This window comes from Macrobrachium rosenbergii, chromosome 48 (genome assembly GCF_040412425.1).
Source record: "Macrobrachium rosenbergii isolate ZJJX-2024 chromosome 48, ASM4041242v1, whole genome shotgun sequence".
In the NCBI taxonomy this organism is placed as follows: Eukaryota; Metazoa; Arthropoda; class Malacostraca; order Decapoda; family Palaemonidae; genus Macrobrachium; species Macrobrachium rosenbergii.
This window is the reverse complement of record NC_089788.1, coordinates 27,994,255-28,013,595: the sequence shown is the minus strand read 5'-3', so window position 1 is coordinate 28,013,595 and position 19,341 is coordinate 27,994,255. Positions and strand designations below refer to the sequence as shown.

Genomic DNA, 19,341 nt, shown 5'->3' with positions numbered 1-19,341 from the left:
TGTGGTGGCTGCGTGGATCATCACCGGAGCGCCTGACAGATGGAGATACCAGACCCTCCTGTGATGGAACACCAGGAAGACCCAGGTGCAGCCAGGTAGATGTGAGGTCAGATACCTGGCTACCGAGAGACGCTTCCACCACCAAGCCTGAGGAAAAAGTCGAGTCAAATACAGAAGCCTCTACTCGTTCCGGGGGGAAATATTCACCCCCGGAGCGAGGAGAGGCCCAGAGAGGATGTCACTCCCCCGTGGCCTTACACACCCAATGAAACGAATCCTGATGGGTCAGCCACCAAGGGAGTCGTCGGGGGCATATAACTCAGATGATGCCTTGGAGGACTTCTTTTGTTACTGTCTCCTCCCCTCAAACTTCTCCCACTGCTCGGCAGACCAGGAGCAACACTTGGTACAAGGAGAAGCGCATGAACACACACGTCCTTTGCAGGTGGGGCAGAGGGCCTGTGGGTCCAAATCCATGCTAGAACGAAAAGTATTAAATTTCTTCCCTCCCACCTCAGGACATACACACTGGGGGAAGGGGGGCTTACGGGGTTTGCCCACATTCATGCTGATAATAACAATAAAAAATAAGAAAGATCCAGTGTTGTAGGGGACTTTTGGTAAAAAGTGGAGTCTCCTTCACTGGGGGGTTTGGGGTGGAGCCCCCAGCTAAGTAACACAGCCTGCTATGTTAGGTTAGGTTAGTATATTTCTTTTATAACAGGTTTCCTTAGTCAATCCCTTCTTGAACATATGGCTCCCTAATGATTTATGGATGCGCAGAACCATTCCATAACAACATGGCTGTCCGGCCTTTCTCCCAACGATTTCCCCCACCTGAAACCCTGCGTTCCCAAAGGGTCCCCAACCATGTGGTCCTGGTCGTTTCAGCCGTAAGTAACTTAGGCTGTAACATCCAAAACAATGTAAGACGTTATGTTTATGGTATTTACCGTTATTATTTTATGTTTTACGTACATCCCCAGGGGCTGGTACTAAATACGGCGTCCATTTTGCACGTAAATGTGCTTACGGCCTAAATGACTTACGGCCGAAACGACCCGAACTCCAACCATGTTGGGTAGATGTGAGGTTAACAATAACTGACCGATAATAAACAACACCACCTCCTTCATCAGCAGCACTAAGGGTATGGGAAAAGTCAATTTCTAAGGTAATAGTCGGCATGGAGTTACCCTGTAGTTTTACCATTATTGGATTTAGCCTAGGTGGAAGGGAAATACACAAAAATGAGTGATTGCTTCAATAATAATGGTTAGAAATATTAAAACATGATACTCAACTGGACAAACTTTTGGGTCACGTATTTGACTAGTAGGACTAATCAAAAGCATAGTTTGGTATATATTCCCTTGTGTAGCCTACCGTTTGAATTCACCAGTGGAACACCACTAATCATGCCGCATAAAAATGTAGTCAACTTAATTAAGTAGGGCTGGGTTAGAATCCTAATTTGGAGGATGTAGCCTATTCTACCCAGTTAAGTTCTCCGGCACTGCTGAAGACTACATAACTCAGCCTGTTTGAATATTTAATGTAAGAATATTCTGCTGACAGCTTCAACAGCACTACTAACTAAACAGATAAAACCCAAAGGCCTGTAACCAAGCCTATTAAAAAAAAAAAAAAAAAGAAACGAAGGAGGCCTTACCATGCCTGCCTTGGCACTTTGGCACGGTCCGCCGCCACATCTCGAGGGTCAGCCTATACTAGGCCCAATACTTCTCGACAGCAAGGAATGAGACGATTGTCCTTTCTCGTGCTGTTGGACATTTAAAAGGGCACATCACATGAACAGGAATCGCAGACATTCTCTCTTGTCACATTTATCCAGAGCCTCTTCGCCTTCGGTATATGCACTTTTGAAAGTTTGACCTTTAGCCTTTGACATTTGTCTAGTTCCTTGCAAATTGATCTGTCGTTTGATGACAACAGTGCGAAATTCTGACCTTAGAGGAATCTAAAATGCTCCATCAAAATAAACGAAGTCACGTCATATGACATGAAAGTGAAAAGCAATAACAGCATCGTTAAAAAACAGGGGTCATTCGCCCCGCACAGGAACTCTTTCACGCACAAACACAGGCTCACAGACAAATTCTACTTCACTGGATTACTTGCTTTCTCTTTAGATATCTATGCAAACTAGATCAGCAGCACCAACTCACAAATAATATTCACAACCATCTTGGAAAGTTTGCAAAATTGACCGGAAAAACATTTAAGCGAAATAAAAACCGAAGTAGAAATTTTCCGAGCGATACACAGCTTTACGTACGGTAATCCTACAGTTTAAGGGTCCAAATTCACTGCACCCTTGTGTGCATTCGTTTAAATTTTGTTCCTTATTTTCAATTTCTTCTTTCGACAGATCTGCAAACAAAAGTATGTTTGCTAAAAAATAGCAGTTCATCTGCTTATAGCAGCAGTGATTGTAAACAAAAAAAAACAAAAAACAAAGGGAATCGTCGCGCGAATAGTATGGTGTGCCCGCAACTGTGTTACAGCGCTTAGGAGCCGGGAACCACTTTTTGATAATTTCTGAAAAAAATTTGCAGTTTATCTGCTTACAGAAGCAGAGGTTTACTGTTTTCTCAGATTTCTGTGGGTCCGTATCCCCTGGCATGTTTTTGTTTATTTACGTTCCCATTTATTCCCTATTTTTTTTTACAATCTGCTTCTGTAAGCAAACAAACTACTAATTTTTTCATTGTTTTCCACGATTCCATAAATATTTGATAAATCTGTGCTGATCGTGCTTGCCTTTACGTAATGCAGTGAATTTGAACCCCTAAACTGTAGGAGTACCTTACGTAGTTATAGACAAGGCTTTATATATCACGAGCAAGCCAAGGGACATAATAAACAACATAAAGAGTCTCACCTGTCAGTTCATCGAAACTGACGTTAAAACTTACGTGTAGACGACAGTTTGTGGGCGGAGCCAGTCCACTCGCCAGAACGATGAACTGATGGAATTACCTAAAGTTCATCCGATCGACTGACAGGTGATCGCATGCATGGGCGGGTAGGCAAAGATTTTGTGACAGTTCACCTCTGGATTTCGTCTGGGAGGGATCTCAGTCACGCACCAGACTATGAATAATCTTTGTATAGGCCTAATTCTTTTCATTGTTTGACCCGGCGGGGCTATTTGTAGACCGTTGTGAGTCCAAATCATATGATAAAAAAATACTTCTACATTATACAGACAATTTGGTATAGGCCTTGGCCAGTGTCCTGCCTTTTTATGAAAGGTGCTGATAGTGCAAGAAGGCTTCATGGTCCATATCATAAATTACTGGACCAACACCCAGGTCTAATTAAACTTATTCATTCATATCATATGAAAATAGACATCTCTTTTTAATAGGCAATATTTAGACCATACTCTGTTATACCTTTTGGCTTCTTTCCTACTTTTAAGTGAATTGTCGCAGCAGCTATCTTTGTAGCTCCACCTCCTTATCAGTTAGAGGAGTTTCCACTGCTGCCATATAGTGTTGCCATGACGAAGGCTAGGTGAACGATCGTGGGTGAACTGACAGGTAAACCTGATTGTGAATACCCGGCCTTGGATAAAAAAAAAAAAAAAAACTGAAACCAAATGAAAATAGGACTTGCTGTACAGTCATGCTCAAATCTGATGTGACATGATTCTTCTTGTATCATCCAAAATCTGACTCAGTGTAACGTTGTCAAGTAGTGTTCAACTTTTTTTACTTCCAATGTCATACACGTCAGTAAGTTTTTGAATTCACAACTATCACTATTTTCCTTATGGGTATATGAATATGAGCTCTTTCATGCATTGGTGTAATTCGTAATCTGTGACATGAAATATATTTTTTTACATTGTTTAGCTCAAAGCATGATGTCTTAAGGTTAGCAGTCTCATCAGTGATGGCGCGCTTAACTTGCTACTCGAGGTGGTCTTCGTAACTGCCTCTACAACTCTGAAGGTGCTTGTTTGAATAAGTTTCCTAATATCTAAAGTTAATCATCCTGTACTTTTATGCATCAACAAAATCTTCTGCAGGGATTTTGGTGACAAAACCTCCTATCTAGTCAGTTTGGAGATCAGTAGAAATACCAAACAAGGCGTACTGAGTTACGTGGCGAGTAATCACTGGTATGGAGGACTTTCGTGATGGTTCCGATTTGAAACAAAATTGTTATTCCTTTTGTTGCATGTTTTTTGTTATCGGGGAATGCACTGTATGTTGCACTTTTGATTAATTAGATTTCTGGAACTAAGAATTTTGCTTACAGTAATGTAGTTAAAAACTTGAAATTTCTGAAAAGGATGCTCTTCTGTGATGCCAAAGTGACCTCCATTTACTTATCTTGTGAGAGAGGTGCGAAATAATGAGCAGAGAGACAAGTACTGCTAGTTTATTGATGAAGCAAGCCGCTTATAAAGCAGGATGCGGACGTCTGCGTACTTCGCAGAAACCGCGGGTACAAAGATTTAAGGTGACCTGAGGTCAAACTAATTCTTTACAAAAACAGGACAGGTTCATACAGAAAACATAGTGATCAATAATGTCTGACACATAACATAAATAATTCGTTACTTGTACATAAAGCATGATTATTTAGAAATACTAATAATAATAATAATAATAATAATAATAATAATAATAATAATAATAATAATAATAAAAAATTGTAATTAAAAATTTGTATCGTTTTGAACAAACAAATTCTTCCCTTGTCTTTTTGTAAGAAGGAGGTCGAAGGCAAAGCTGTGAGACATGTCATTTAACATGACAAGAAGGGGAGTGTTGCTAATCAGTGGTCAAATTTTTCTTGTAATTCTCTCTCTCTCTCTCTCTGTGCGTGTGTGTGTGTTCATAATAATTCATAAAAATTTTCACTCTCTTAAGTAAGGACAATTGTTATCTCTCTCTCTCTCTCTCTCTCTCTCTCTCTCTCTCTCTCTCTCTCTCGTTCGAAGTTAGCCAACCAATGTATTACAGCACTGTTTCTCTGTATATCTTTAACTGTACAGTAGATCATTTTGAATTGATCTAAGTTTACCTGTACCGTTTACAAACTGTAAATGCGCGTTCTAAAAATAGAGACATAGAGCATTTCAGAACAAAGATAAAGTGACAGAATAAAGAAGTTTTTAAAAACGAGGTTGAGAAGACTTCTAAAAATAGATCGGTGGAATGGGGAGAGAGTCACACCATTTATTACTTTTTAAGGTTAATGTATTAAGTTAACTTTTAAATGAAAATACAGTAACGTAATTTCATTTAATAGTTAGTTTAATACTGAATTTCCATCTTTTGATACCTAACATAAGAATAAGTTTCCCTCTCTCTCTCTCCCCCCCATAATAATTCCTAAATAATATAACTTGATATTTCAAGTAAGGACAATCTCTCTCTCTCTCTCTCTCTCTCTCTCTCTCTCTCTCTCTCTCTCTCTCTCTCTCTCTCATGTGTTATTCTCTCAGTCTCCATAATAAGTGATAAATAATTTCACTCTCTTAGGTAAGGACAACCCTTATATCTCTCTCTCTCTCATTTATAGTTAGCACTCACACAGTTTTACAACTTATTAATTCTCTGTACGTCTTTACCTGTACAGTAAATAGTTTAAATTGATCTAATTTGACCTGTATCGTCTACGAAGTGTAAATGCGCTAGTGTTGCAAAGCATGATGTCTTAAGGTTAGCAGTCTCATCAGTGATGATGCGCAACTTGCTACTCGAGGTGGTCTTCGTAACTGCCTCTACAACTCTGAAGGTGCTTGTTTGAATAAGTTTCTAATATCTAAAGTTAATCATCCTGTACTTTTATGCATCAACAAAATCTTCTGCAGGGATTTTGGTGACAAAACCTCCTATCTAGTCAGTTTGGAGATCAGTAGAAATACCAAACAAGGCGTACTGAGTTACGTGGCGAGTAATCACTGGTATGGAGGACTTTCGTGATGGTTCCGATTTGAAACAAAATTGTTATTCCTTTTGTTGCATGTCTTTTGTTATCGGGGAATGCACTGTATGTTGCACTTTTGATTAATTAGATTTCTGGAACTAAGAATTTTGCTTACAGTAATGTAGTTAAAAACTTGAAATTTCTGAAAAGGATGCTCTTCTGTGATGCCAAAGTGACCTCCATTTACTTATCTTGTGAGAGAGGTGCGAAATAATGAGCAGAGAGACAAGTACTGCTAGTTTATTGATGAAGCAAGCCGCTTATAAAGCAGGATGATGGACGTCTGCGATTTCTCGTGAAACCGCTGGTACAAAGATTTAAGGTGACCTGAGGTCAAACTAATTCTTTACAAAAAACAGGACAGGTTCATACAGAAAACATAGTGATCAATAATGTCTGACACATAACATAAATAATTCGTTACTTGTACATAAAGCATGATTATTTAGAAATACTAATAATAATAATAATAATAATAATAATAATAATAATAATAATAATAATAATAATAAAATTGTAATTAAAAAATTTGTATCGTTTTGAACAAACAAATTCTTCCCTTGTCTTTTGTAAGAAGGAGGTCGAAGGCAAAAGCTGTGAGACATGTCATTTAACATGACAAGAAGGGGAGTGTTGCTAATCAGTGGTCAAATTTTTCTTGTAATTCTCTCTCTCTCTCTCTGTGCGTGTGTTTGTGTGTGTGTGTTCGTAATAATTCATAAAAAATTTCACTCTCTTAAGTAAGGACCATTGTTATCTCTCTCTCTCTCTCTCTCTCTCTCTCTCGTTCGAAGTTAGCCAACCAATGTATTACAGCACTGTTTCTCTGTATATCTTTAACTGTACAGTAGATCATTTTGAATTGATCTAAGTTTACCTGTACCGTTTACAAACTGTAAATGCGCCGTTCTAAAAAATAGAGACATAGAGCATTTCAGAACAAAGATAAAGTGACAGAATAAAGAAGTTTTTAAAAACGAGGTTGAGAAGACTTCTAAAAATAGATCGGTGGAATGGGGGAGAGAGTCACACCATTTATTACTTTTTTAAGGTTAATGTATTAAGCTAACTTTTAAATGAAAATACAGTAACGTAATTTCATTTAATAGTTAGTTTAATACTGAATTTCCATCTTTTGATACCTAACATAAGAATAAGTTTCCCTCTCTCTCTCTCTCCCCCCCATAATAATTCCTAAATAATATAACTTGATATTTCAAGTAAGGACAATCTCTCTCTCTCTCTCTCTCTCTCTCATGTGTTATTCTCTCAGTCTCCATAATAAGTGATAAATAATTTCACTCTCTTAAGTAAGGACAACCCTTATATCTCTCTCTCTCTCATTTATAGTTAGCACTCACACAGTTTTACAACTTATTAATTCTCTGTACGTCTTTACCTGTACAGTAAATAGTTTAAATTGATCTAATTTGACCTGTATCGTCTACGAAGTGTAAATGCGCTAGTGTTGCAAATACGTTCTAAAACATAGAGACATAATAACTAAGAGTTGTATTAGTCAAAATATAAAACACTGTTTGTTCATGAAAAAACATTTCAGAACAAAGAGAAAGAAACGCAGAATAAAGAAGTTGTTAAAAAGAGGTTGAGACGATTCTAAAAATAGATCGGCTGGAAGGGGAGAATCTCAGTTTTTATGTCAACCACTTATTTCTCTTTTTTAAGGGTAATTTATTAAGCTAACTTTTAAATGAAATTACAGTAACTTTAATTTCATTTAAAAGTTAACTTAATAATTTGGGAGCATGATTAGGGCCATATTTAGTGTTTAAACTTTAGAAATGAGCATTTATTAGCATTTTTAGAGACCATGCCAAACTTGTGCGAAAATTCACCCTGTGCGAGGGGTTCTGGAACCTAACCTCGTGTAAGTTCAGAGTATGACTGTATACAGTTTACAATTATGGTGATAAACATATATTCTGGTCGACCCTAGGTCGATGTGAAGGCACCGCAGAAAACGGGATGTTCACTATAGAGAACGCGTTGAGCGGGGACTTTACAATACTCCCCCCCCATCAAGACGGAGGCAACGTCTGATCAAAGCAGGTATCTACTGGGGTGACGAAGGGGGCCTCGCTTTCTCGATGTCAACTGGAGAGGGTGGTCGTCTTCCTCGGTGTCCTCTGGAGCGGTTTGTTGGGGTGCCTTCCTGTCTGGTTTCTGGGTTTTCCGGGGATGCCCACGTCTCCTTCCTGCACCAGGGGCTGTCCAGGGGGTGCCACATCCTGCAGGAGGCTTTGGGGTCCACCTCCATTGTCCTCCTCCAGGAATGCAGGTTTGAGATGATCTATAGATATCCAGTCTTCCCACCCGTGGATGGCTACTCGGAATGCCTTCTTGTTCCTTTCCAGTACAAGGAAAGGTCCTCTGTAGGGTCTAGTTGAGGGTGGGCATACGGCATCATCCCTGACGAAGATGTGGGTGGTGGAGGATAGCCCGGGGACCATGAATGTCCTTTGGTAGGGGGCAAATTTTCCAACCCTGTCGCAGAGCCTCTGCATCCCTAAGCCGTCCCTGTCCTCTGCGACGAGTTCTCCCGGGAACTACCAGGGTCTCCCCGTAGACTTTTTCCACTGAGGAGGGGTCACCATTGGCTCTGGGGCCGGTTCTCAGCCCGAGGAGAACCCAGGACAGCTGGTATTTCCAATTTTCGGAGGAGCAACGAGCCATGAGGGACGCCTTCAGAGACCTGTGGAATCTTTCCACCATTCCGTTGGCTGTGGGGCTGTAGGCGGTGGTGCTGTGGTGAGTGGTCCCCATTAGGTGTGCCAGGGCGATCCACAGCTCGGACAGGAAAGCGGGTCCCCTGTCTGTTGTAATCTCGTCTGGGACACCAAACCGGCTGATCCAGCTAGAGAGGAGGGCTTCCACGCACGCACAGGAGGTGGCTTCTTCCATGGGCGTAGCTTCGGGCCACCTAGTGGAGCGGTCAACGACTGTCAGAAGGTATCTGGCTCCTCCTGATGGGGGAAGAGGACCCACCATGTCGACATGGATGTGCCCGAAGTGTCTCTTTGGCTGGGGGAACTCGCCGACTCCTGATTCGGTGTGCCGTACTACTTTGCTGGCCTGACACTGCATACACTGCCTTGCCCAGGCCATCGCATCTTTCCGTATGACATGCCAGACGAACTTTTCCATCAGCAGCCTGGCTGTTATCCTTCCGGAGGGATGGGATAGGCCGTGGATGATGTCGAAGACCAGCCAACATCTGGAGGCGGGCACCAGGGGGCAGGAGCATCCAGTGCTGACGTTGCTCAGTAATGTTGATCCTCCTGAGCCGAAGGGCACGTCCTTCCACTTCAGCGATGTGACGACTGTACAGTAGGCTGGTGTCTCAGGGCCAGCAGCCTGTTCGCGGGCGAGGTCCTTGTAGTCGATCCTGAGTTGTACTGAGTTGATCTCAATCCTCGAGAGGGCATCAGCTACCGGGTTCTTCCTGCCAGGGAGGTATTTGATGGTGCAGGTTAACTTCACGATGGCTGCAAGGTGCCACTGCTGCCTAGAGGACCATGCGTCCCCCAGCTTCTTGAAGGCGTGGACCAGTGGCTAGTGGTCGGTCCAAATTGTGAAGGGCGTTCCCTCCAGGAGGAACTCTAAGTGCCATACCGCCTGGTATGCTGCGAAGAGTGCCCAATCGAAGGTGCTGTAGTGGGACTCAGTGGGCTTAGCCTCCTGCTGAAGAAGGTGATGGGCTGAGGTGTCCCCCTGATGACTTGCTCCAGGACAGCTCTGCAGGTAACTTTGCTGGCGTCCGTGGTCAGCTGGAGGGGAGCGTTGGGGTCCTGGTGGGCCAAAGATATTGCTTTGGTGAGGGCAGCCTTCATCAGAAGGAAGGCCTGATAGTCGGGGCCCCACAGTAAGGTCTTTGGACGTCCCTTGAGGACCTCCATCAGGGGGGGCCATGGTGTGAGCAATCCCCGGGATGAATCTTCTGTAGTAGTTGACCATCCCGAGGAATTCTTATATGGCCTTGATAGAGGTAGGGGTGGGGAACTTCTCGACGGCTTCGACCTTCGACGACTTTGGGCGGACGCCCTCTGGGGATATCTTGTGACCCAGGAATTCCACCTTCTCGATGCCGAAGGTGCACTTGTCAAACCTGATGACAAGGCCACTTTCCTGCAGGCGCTGCAGGACCTTCCAGATATGCCGCGGGTGTTCCTCCCGCTATCTGGAAAAGATTAGGATATCATTGACGTAGCAGACGCAGAAGTCCAGGTCCCCCAGGGTGCTGTCCATCAACCTCTGGAAGATTGCGCCCGCGTTCCTCAGGCCAAAGGTGGAGAAGGCAAAGACGTAGGACCCAGAGGACGTGACGATGGTGGTTTTGGAGGTGTCCTCCGGCACTACCGGTACCTGAAAATAAGACTTTAAAAGATCCATTTTGGAGAATATTTTGACCCCATGGAAAGAGGCCATCAGGTCCTGCATGTTTGGCAGGGGGTAGTGGTCGGGCCCTGTTGCAAGGTTCAGCCGCCTGTAGTCGCTGCAGGGCCTCCAGGTGCTGTCTGCTTTCTGCACCATGTGAAGGGGGGAGGCCCACGGGCTGGGAGCCTTTCTGCATATGCTCATTCTTTCCATCTCAGCGAAGGCCTTTTTGGCCTCCTGAAGGCGCTGCGGGGGAAGCCGTCAGAACTTTGCGTACGTCGGGGGGCCCTTCATCTTGATGTAGTGGTATATCCTCCCGGGGATCTGGCGGAGCTCAGGTTTGAAGACCTCCGGGAACTCCTTTAGGAAGGAACCATACTGGTGGGGCACGACGAACAGATGGCGGGCTCCCTGGGGCCCGGCGACAATGGCAGGGACTGGCAGGACTTGGTGTCCTGCAGGCCTTTGCAGCCGACGTCGACCGCCAGTCCGAAGTGGGCGAGGAAGTCCACCCCTAGGAATGGGGTCCTGACATCCGCGATGATGAATTCCCATCTTTATCTCCGGCCAAGGGTGGAGATCAACAGGAGCTTGGTGCTGTAGGAGAGGATGGGGAACCCGTTTGCAGCCGTCAGGGAGGCAGTCAAGTCCAGAGGGCGTCTGCGGTCCTCTCCTGAAGGCAGAAACACTGAACACATGGCTCCAGTGTCGACCAACATCATCCTGCCGGAGATGGCGTCGCGGACGTAGAAACCTAATGGTAAGGGGCCCCTGGGTGTTTCTGCTGCTGCTGCCATGGCGGCCTGTGTGGTTGGCCGCTGCCTCCTCCAGTTTTTGAAGAGAAGAAAGGGCAGGGGCTTCGCATCTCCGGCAGCTCTCCCAAACCTCCAGTGGTAATAGCAAAGCCCTGGCCCCTCCCTCTTCTGCTGGTGGGACGGCCTTTTCTGCTCGATGGTGTTGACGGGCTCCGTGGTGGGGTCCTCCAGCAGTTGGCGGAGTGTGCGGGCATGGTCACCCACTTGGCCGCCTTCGTGGAATCTGTCAGTTGCTGCACCACCTTAATTAGGTCCTCGACCGGCAGGGTATACGTTTAAGAGGTGCAAAAAACGAGCAGGTAAAAGAGTACTGCTACTTTATTCATGATCCAGGCAGTTTATATAGCGGCAGACTGATGTCATGCCGCGGAATACAATGGGAGCAAGGGTGACCTGAGGTCGATAATAATTAACAATAAATACAGCGAACGAGTACACTTTACAATATGCAAATAGACAGAATTGAAGTTGAATACAAGCTCGATGCCTGCAGAAGAATACAGGGTCCCGGTTTACGACGGTTCGCAGTAACCGAAAATCGTCAATAAGAAAACCTTACTTTTAATGCTCTGGGTGCAAAAACGACGTAAACTGCATTATTATTGAGTTTTACATCAAAAAACCTTCAAATTATGATTATTCTGCCGTTTTGGGGCCAAATTTCTTCTGTTGGATTGGCGTGACGCGTCGAACCACATGCGTCGTAAGCCGGGAAATAATTTCTGATGAATATATTTGAAAAGCGTCGTAACCTCGGAACGTCGTAAGCCGGAACCGTCATAAACCGGGGACTGTACATGGTACACAAATTGAAGACAGGTAAACAATTATATACATAGTTTAAATGATTGGATTTACGTGACCCGGCATGCCAGGCGTGACGAATTGTAGAGGCAAAGAAAATGGGACTCACCATAGAAAACCTGCTCAGCAGAGACTTAACAAATAAAATGTTCAGCAGAGACTCTACAAATGACTTTACATATGCGTCTGCGATCTGCCCACGGACCTCCGGCAGTAGCTGCCACAGGAAGACCTCCCTTGACAGGCTGATTTCTTTGTGCCTGCTGCTGCTGTCAGTCTCAGGGAGGAGGAGGAGGTCCTGGAGGGCGTGCCATGCTTCCAAGAGGTTTCCCTCCTGCTGGGGATTGAGGGCGAGGTCGAGGGCGCAGGCAGCTCTCTCAGAGACCGGCAGGGAGCAGGTCTTGATGAGAGTGGATTTTAGTTCTTGGAAGGTGGCAGGGCCTGACGTCGTCATCAGCCACAGGGCGATCTTCTTGTATATCTCCTCTGGGAGGGCGTTGATGGCGATGTCCACCTTCAACACCTCGTCCATTAGGCCTGCTACCCTGAACTGCCCCTCGACCCTGTAGAGCCAGGATGCTGTGTTTTCCCTGGTAAATGGCGGCAGCCTTATGTTAAGGGCCATCTTTGGTTGGTCCGTCAGAGGGGTCATCGTATGGGGCGCAGGTACTGGCGTGGAGGTGTGGTGGGGGTTGTTGCGAGAGGGAGGTGTCTGCCTCCGAGAGGTTTGCAGTAATTTGTACGTGGTTGGGAATGTCTGCATCCATGCTCATTTTCCTCTCTCACTTGGAGTGTGAGGGAATACTCGTGCCAATACATGCTGGGGAGCATGCTGTGTGGGTCCGCTAATGACGCTGGCGACCTGCTGACGAGGGTTGGTAAATGCCTGAACGCTTTGTTAGAGCGCCATAGTTAGTCCGTTAGGGGTGTGGGTCAAGTTCATAGGGCCAAGACTTAGTCACCGTTTGGGTCCGTTAATGGCTTCTGAGAACCACTATGGGGTCACCACTGTGAGAGAGGTGCAAAATAATGAGCAGGAAGAAAAGTACTGCTAGTTTACTGATGAAGCGAGTTTTATAAAGCTGGATGCGGACGTCTGCATACTTTGCAGAGACCGCAGGTACAAAGATTTACAGGTGACCTGAGGTCAAACTACTTCTTTACAAAAACAGGACAGGTTCATACAGAAAACATAGTGATCAATAATGTCTGATGCATAACATAAATAATTTGTTACTTGTACATAAAGCATGATTATTTAGAAAGACAATAAATATACAATTACAATTATGGTGATAAACATATATTCTGGTCGACGCTAGATCGATGTGAGGGCACCGCATAAAACGGGATGTTCACTATAGAGAACGCGTTGAGTGGGGACTTCACAATAATCTAGGCGCGAGGATGAACAGAAATGTTTTGTCTGTGTCGCAGGCAACCGTCCTGGTAGAAAGTTCTCAAAAACTTAGGTGATTGTACTGTTTTTTAATCCAATTTGATCGACACCCATCTTTGCTTTGCATTGATATTGTGAGGTCAAAGAGACAGAACTGATTTATTTTCCTGGGTAAAGGTATACATAGTAGCGTGCGGATGGAAACAAAGTGCCCGACCTTCAGTTGCTGTGACCTGCACACTGAGTGAGAGCAATTTGTGTTTGTTAACAGTCAATCAAATAGCAATAATAAGAGGCATAATTTACATACAGTGATAAAATATATATTGGCGAAAAGGCCAGGAAATTCTACATACAAATATGTACATGAGATTCTCGCTACATTGATAGATGGGATACATGATCATGATTAATGGGAAAAGAAGACGTCTGACATCTTTACTTCGCCCATTCCTGTACGTCCTTCCTGATCCTGTGCCACACGAATTTCTCTGTCATCAGGCGCGTTGTTGTGCATCCTGATGGATAGGACAGCCCATGGATGATGTCGAACGCCTCCTTTCTTCGTGACGCGGGTACCATTGGGTGTGGGCAGCCTGTGCTGGTGTCACAGAGAAGTGTTGATCTGGATCCACCCACTGGCATGTCCTCCCACCTCAATGCAGTAAGTGCCGTTCAGTAAGCTGCCGTTTCCAGGTCTGCAGCCTGTTCCTTCGCCAGGTCCTCATAGTCTATGCCCAGGTGGGCTGAATCTATTTCAGTTCTTGATAGGGCGTTGGCTACTGGGTTCTTCTTGCTGGGGACGTAACTGATGGTGCAGCCAAATTCGGAGATAGCAGCCTGGTGCCGTTGCTGTCTTGCCGACCATGTCTTCCGCCCTCGTGAACGCATGTACCAATGGTTTGTGGTCTCCCAGGATGATGAAAGGGCTGTCGTCCAAGAGGTACTTGAAGTGCCACACAGCTTGGTAGACTGCCAGCAGTTCCCTATCGAATGCACTGTAGTGGGTCTCCGGCGGCTTTAACTTGCAGCTAAAAAAGGCAAGCGAGCAGGGGGAACCGTCTACTATCTGCTCCAGCACGGCTCCGCAGGCAACATTGATGGCATCAGTGGTAAGTCTCAGGGGGCCAGTGGGGTCCTGATATGTTAAGGTGGTGGCCTTGGCTAGAGCTGCCTTCGTCTGTTTGAACGCCTTTTGCTGCTGGGCTTCCCAAGTCAGAGCTTTCGGCTTCCCCTCTAGTGCTCCGGTTAGGGGATACATGATGTGGGCAATGTCCAACACGAAATGTCAGTAGTAGTTGACCATGCTGAGGAACTCCTCTAGGGACTTGATGGTTTTTGGTGCTGGAAACTCCTTCACTTCATTCACCTTGGAGGCCATGGGCAGACATCTGCGGAGAGACCTTGTGTCCCAGGAAGTCTACCTTCTCCACTCCAAAGGTACATTTGTCGAATCTAACAACCAAACCGTTCTCCTGAAGGCGTTTCAGCACAGCGCGGACATGACCCAGGTGCTCCTCTGGGGACCTGGAGAAGATCAAGATGACGTCCACGTAGCAGACGCAGAAAGGTAGGTTCTCCAAGATGCTGTCCATAAGGCATTGGAATGTGGCCCCGGTGTTCCTGAGGACGAAGGTGGAGTAGGAGAAGGTATATGTCTCGAACAGCGTGATGATGGCTGTCTTCGGAACGTCGTCGGGATGTACCGGTACCTGAAAATAGGACTTGAGCAAATCCATTATTGTGAATATCTTGCCCCCATGCAGGGCTCCTGTTAGATCCTACATGTTTGGCAGGGGTTAGTGGTCCGGCGTTTTCACTAAGTTCAGCCGACGATAGTCCCCACAGGGCCTCCAGGAACCATTTGGTTTCTTCACCATGTGGAGGGGGGGGATGCCCATGGACTCTATGCCTTTCTGCAGATACCCATCCTTTCCATCTCGACGAACGCTCGTTTAGCATCTTGGAGTTTCTTGGGTGGCAGGCAGCAGAACTTGGCATGTGTCGGGGGGGCCTGTGGTGGTGATGTGGTGATGATACCGTGCTTGGCCTGGGTACCTGGCACCTGACGCAGTTCTGGTTTGAAGATGTCTAGGAATTCATGGAGGAGGGCATTGTATTTGTTCAATGAGACAGAGCATATGGCGGACATTCCCGGTCCGATGGAGAGTGGTCAGGAGCGGCAGGTTCCAGTATCCAGCAGGTGTTTTCGGCCAATGTCTACTAGCAGTCCATGATGTGCGAGGAAATCGGCGCCCAGTAAAGGAAACTTGACATCCGCAATGATGAAGGGCCATTCATATTTATGGCCCAGGATGGATATTCTGCGGGTCTGAGTAACATGAACCAAAACAAGCTGTAGCAAGTTCTGCAACACCAGCAAATGAGTTTGTGCATTTATACATACCCTACACACATGGTTGAAGTTATCTTTTGAGTTGTAAAAATAAAAAATGAGAAAATACAGTAAAAATATAGATGACGTTAGTATGAAATATATATATAAAAAAATTCCAAGATGAAGATGGGAACCTAACAGCCCTTCATCTCAAGACATGTAAATGTACTTAGTTGCAAACTCCAACTTTTCTGAGTTCGTCCCTGTGTCACCCGGTGAAATTCCTTTCTTGCACGAATTTCTAGGGATAAATATTGCTAAATATACCAGAGAAAAAAGTTATCAGGAATGCTGGGGTTACTACCCCCAGATCGAGCGTATTCTTATACCAAGAAGGCGTCGGTATGGATAAGGGTGAGTGAATAAATCACAGCCACAGAATCACACTCGATAGACATCCCAATGGCAAAATCCCTCGGAAGAGCTGGGAGCTGTTCCAGCTCCCTCACTCACCCGCCCGCCAAGCGGCGACCCCAGCACCATCTGAACTCATTCCATTTCTAGCACGTGATCATTTTCACTGTTTTTCTTGGTGGCTTGTGCCTTTTGGCTAATATTTCACATTTTCCAGCATGTCGTCGAGCAGCTTTACTGTATCCAAGTTAAGTACCATCTTATTGTGGGGTTTTTATGATAAGTTTGGCTGTTTCAGCCCGTATTTATTAATTATACGTGGTTCTGTTATGACGCTACGGCGTCCCCCAGCCAGCCTTGTTGTCCACGAGGTACGCCCGTCCAGCTTGTTCTGTTTGGGCTTTTCCTTGTCGGTTTCATTGCTTATCTTTATTTCCCTAGGTTCATCCTGGTGGCATTTCCTAAGCTGGGTTTTTCGGTGTTTCTCTAACGATAATTTTGTTGAACCGTATCATTGGGGTTCCTGCATTTGGGTTCCCGTCATCTTCCCGCTTAGGTAACTCCCCAGGATGTTTCCCCTTGGACAGTTATAGCTTTATAATTATTATAATTGTTATTTTGCTGGTGCTTGACATCATGTTTTCAATTGTTTACAATTATTAATTGTTACCGTGGGGGCGTCAGGTACAGTTTTACTGTTAACGTCCTGTCGCTTCTCTCGGTTAGGCTATGCGCCTACCACAAGCACAAGTTTATTTTATTGTTTATGCATATATGATGGTGATTTATTATTCTGGTTATCTTATTTATCCTGCCTAGTGCATGTTAGGCTTTTATTTTGCGCCTTTGGCCTCCTGCTCTCCCTTTCACCTGGGTTAGGTTAGGCAAGAGGAGGGATCAGCAGGTAGAGGGAGTTTCTGTTGTTGTTCCATCCTCTGACCGTTGTTTGGGTTGTGGAGTGAGACCCCATAGTCCTCCCCCTTCTTTACGGAGGGGTAGAGGTTTTTTCTGTGGGTGCGTCTCCTCCATGCTTTTATAGCATTCCCTTTCTTTCAGCTCTGGTTGGTCTTCGACACGGGAATTTCTCTCCCTGTTGTTTCCTCATCCCTCCCTTTCCTTCTCCCCCTTTTTATGTCATAGGCTACGTCTATGTGTGGGGTGAGAGTATGGAGGCCTTAGGTCGCTATTCCCTTCCCTTTCCTTCGGGGTAGGCCATGATCTCTCCAGCTGGTATTAATTACCTAGCGTGGTTGGGTTTACAGTTGAGCGGGTGAAGGCATCTTCCCCAGTCTCCTGTTTTCCTCTGCTCTGGCCTACTCCCTTCCTTATCCCACCAACCGCCCCCTTTACCCTGGTCTACCCTGGGTCCAGCTCTTTGTCATCTTTCTCGCTGGGTGACGTCGGTGTCCGGCGACCACCCCCAATTGTTGATCTTTCCTGGTGGAGGGATTCGCTCCCTCCCAGGGCTGGTCCCAATGGCATTTTTCTGAGCTCAGTGTCTCATTAACCCGCTCTCCTAGGATCGAGCAGGTTTTCGAACTTTCTCAGGGTTACTTTTTCTCAGCCTTGTCCGCGTTCACTCCGGCGTTCGGGATGCTCTAGTTGGGTTGACTGGCGCTTATACCTGCCCTTGTGGATCTGTGGTGTTTTGTAGCCTCACCCTTCTATTGTTCTCTAGCGGTAGAGGCTTGGGATCCCGGAGGGTGGTGCCGGACGCCGGGAGTGCGGATTTTTATGTCATTGTTAACCGATTATGTTACCATCCTCTGTATATATATGCATTTATTTGTTTCCAGCGGCTCATCCACATGGTCGGATATATATTTGTTTTCCTGTTATTGTTATTAGAGTTCGGTGATCTTACCCTTAGGTTCCGCCCGTTTTATTCCGGCACCCCTTGTGTTAAGGGTCCCGTTGATTCGGCTCTCTTGTTCTGCGGAGTATTCCGGCAGTCGAGGGCTTCTTACCTTTAAATTTAAGTTACTTTTTCTGGTAGGCCCGTCTCTGACGGGTTTTTCATTCCGCCGAGTACTCCAGTAGTACAGTTTGAAAATACCTGTGCCTGCTTAGTTTAAGTTTCTTAGAGTGGTAGGTTCATATACTGTTCACACTTACAGACTGTTCATTGTGAGGAGCCCGGTTGTACCGCCACCCTCCACCAACCCTACGGGCATGTGGTGTGTCGGGCCCACGCTGGCTGTGCGGTCCAGCTTGGTGACCTAATCGTCTGACATCCGGAGGGCTGTGAGGTTTGCTTCACGCTTTGTGGGTGCATCCAGGACGAGTCGGTAAGCTGCTTACTTTCGTTCTTCATGATAGTTACAGTTTGCTATGTTGCCATATTTTGTGTCCTAGCGCTTATATAGTTTACAGTATATTAGCCCTTCCTTGATTCCCTGCTCCCTTTCAGGCCGACGAGTCCTCCAAGAAGGAGGCCCTAGAGTCTCTCCGCGCCTGGGTGGCTGGGTTCGGGAGGAACGTCCCGTCGGGGAAGCCCTACATCCTCGACAGGAAGCTGAGGGATTTGCTCTACCCCAGCGCCCGGATCGCTGCGGCCGTACCAGCTGATGTGGCCGCACCCATCATCGAGCAGATCCGGGTCGTGACCCAGCCACTTCTAGAGGACCCCCTTTACGCGGAGGTTTCGGAGGACGTCGCCGCTCTGGATTTGGACCTGGAGCCCATGAACACCGAGCAGGACCAGGTAGGTAGAGAGGTAAGTGAGGCAGTGGGGGCGGGCACCCTTTTTGATTCCCCTTCATCCTCTGTTTCTTCATTTCAGGGCTTTGCTAAATCTTCTATCTTGAAGGACAGTGCTCCATCTACTGTCCCCAAGTTGAAGATGTCGTGGAAGGCGAAGGGCTTCAAGTCCTCATCTTCCCGCAAGGCATCCCCTTTCCCCCCGTCGAAGCCAAAGGTTGCTGAACCTGTGGCCTCCAGGAGCAAACCAGGTACCTCGGGCAAAGGAGCGAGTAAGAGGGTGGCCAGGCCCAGCCCTCCTCGCCAGCCTGCCTTTGACCCTGAGGCGTTTGCGGGGATGTTGCTAGAGAGGTTCTCTACGGAGGTTGAGGCCAAGCTTTCTAAGTTGACGGAGAAACTACAGAGTCAGGAGAATCTTCTTGCCGATATGGCACGCTCCGGTGGGGCCGGACCACAATACCAGATCCCTGACACTGCTATCCTCCCTCCTTTTGATGTAGGGA

The 19,341-nt window shown here is 46.0% G+C and overlaps 1 protein-coding gene across 1 annotated transcript in view; it reads right to left on the bottom strand.

The window, feature by feature from the left end:
• Positions 1–2,481, bottom strand: part of LOC136831323 (zinc finger protein 420-like) — a 37,113-nt gene extending 34,632 nt beyond the window's left edge. Inside the window, exon 1 of the mRNA XM_067091558.1 lies at positions 1,673–2,481. The gene's annotated coding sequence lies outside the window, so the exon portion shown is untranslated. The remainder of the gene's footprint in view (positions 1–1,672) is intronic.
• Positions 2,482–19,341: the final 16,860 nt, after the last annotated feature.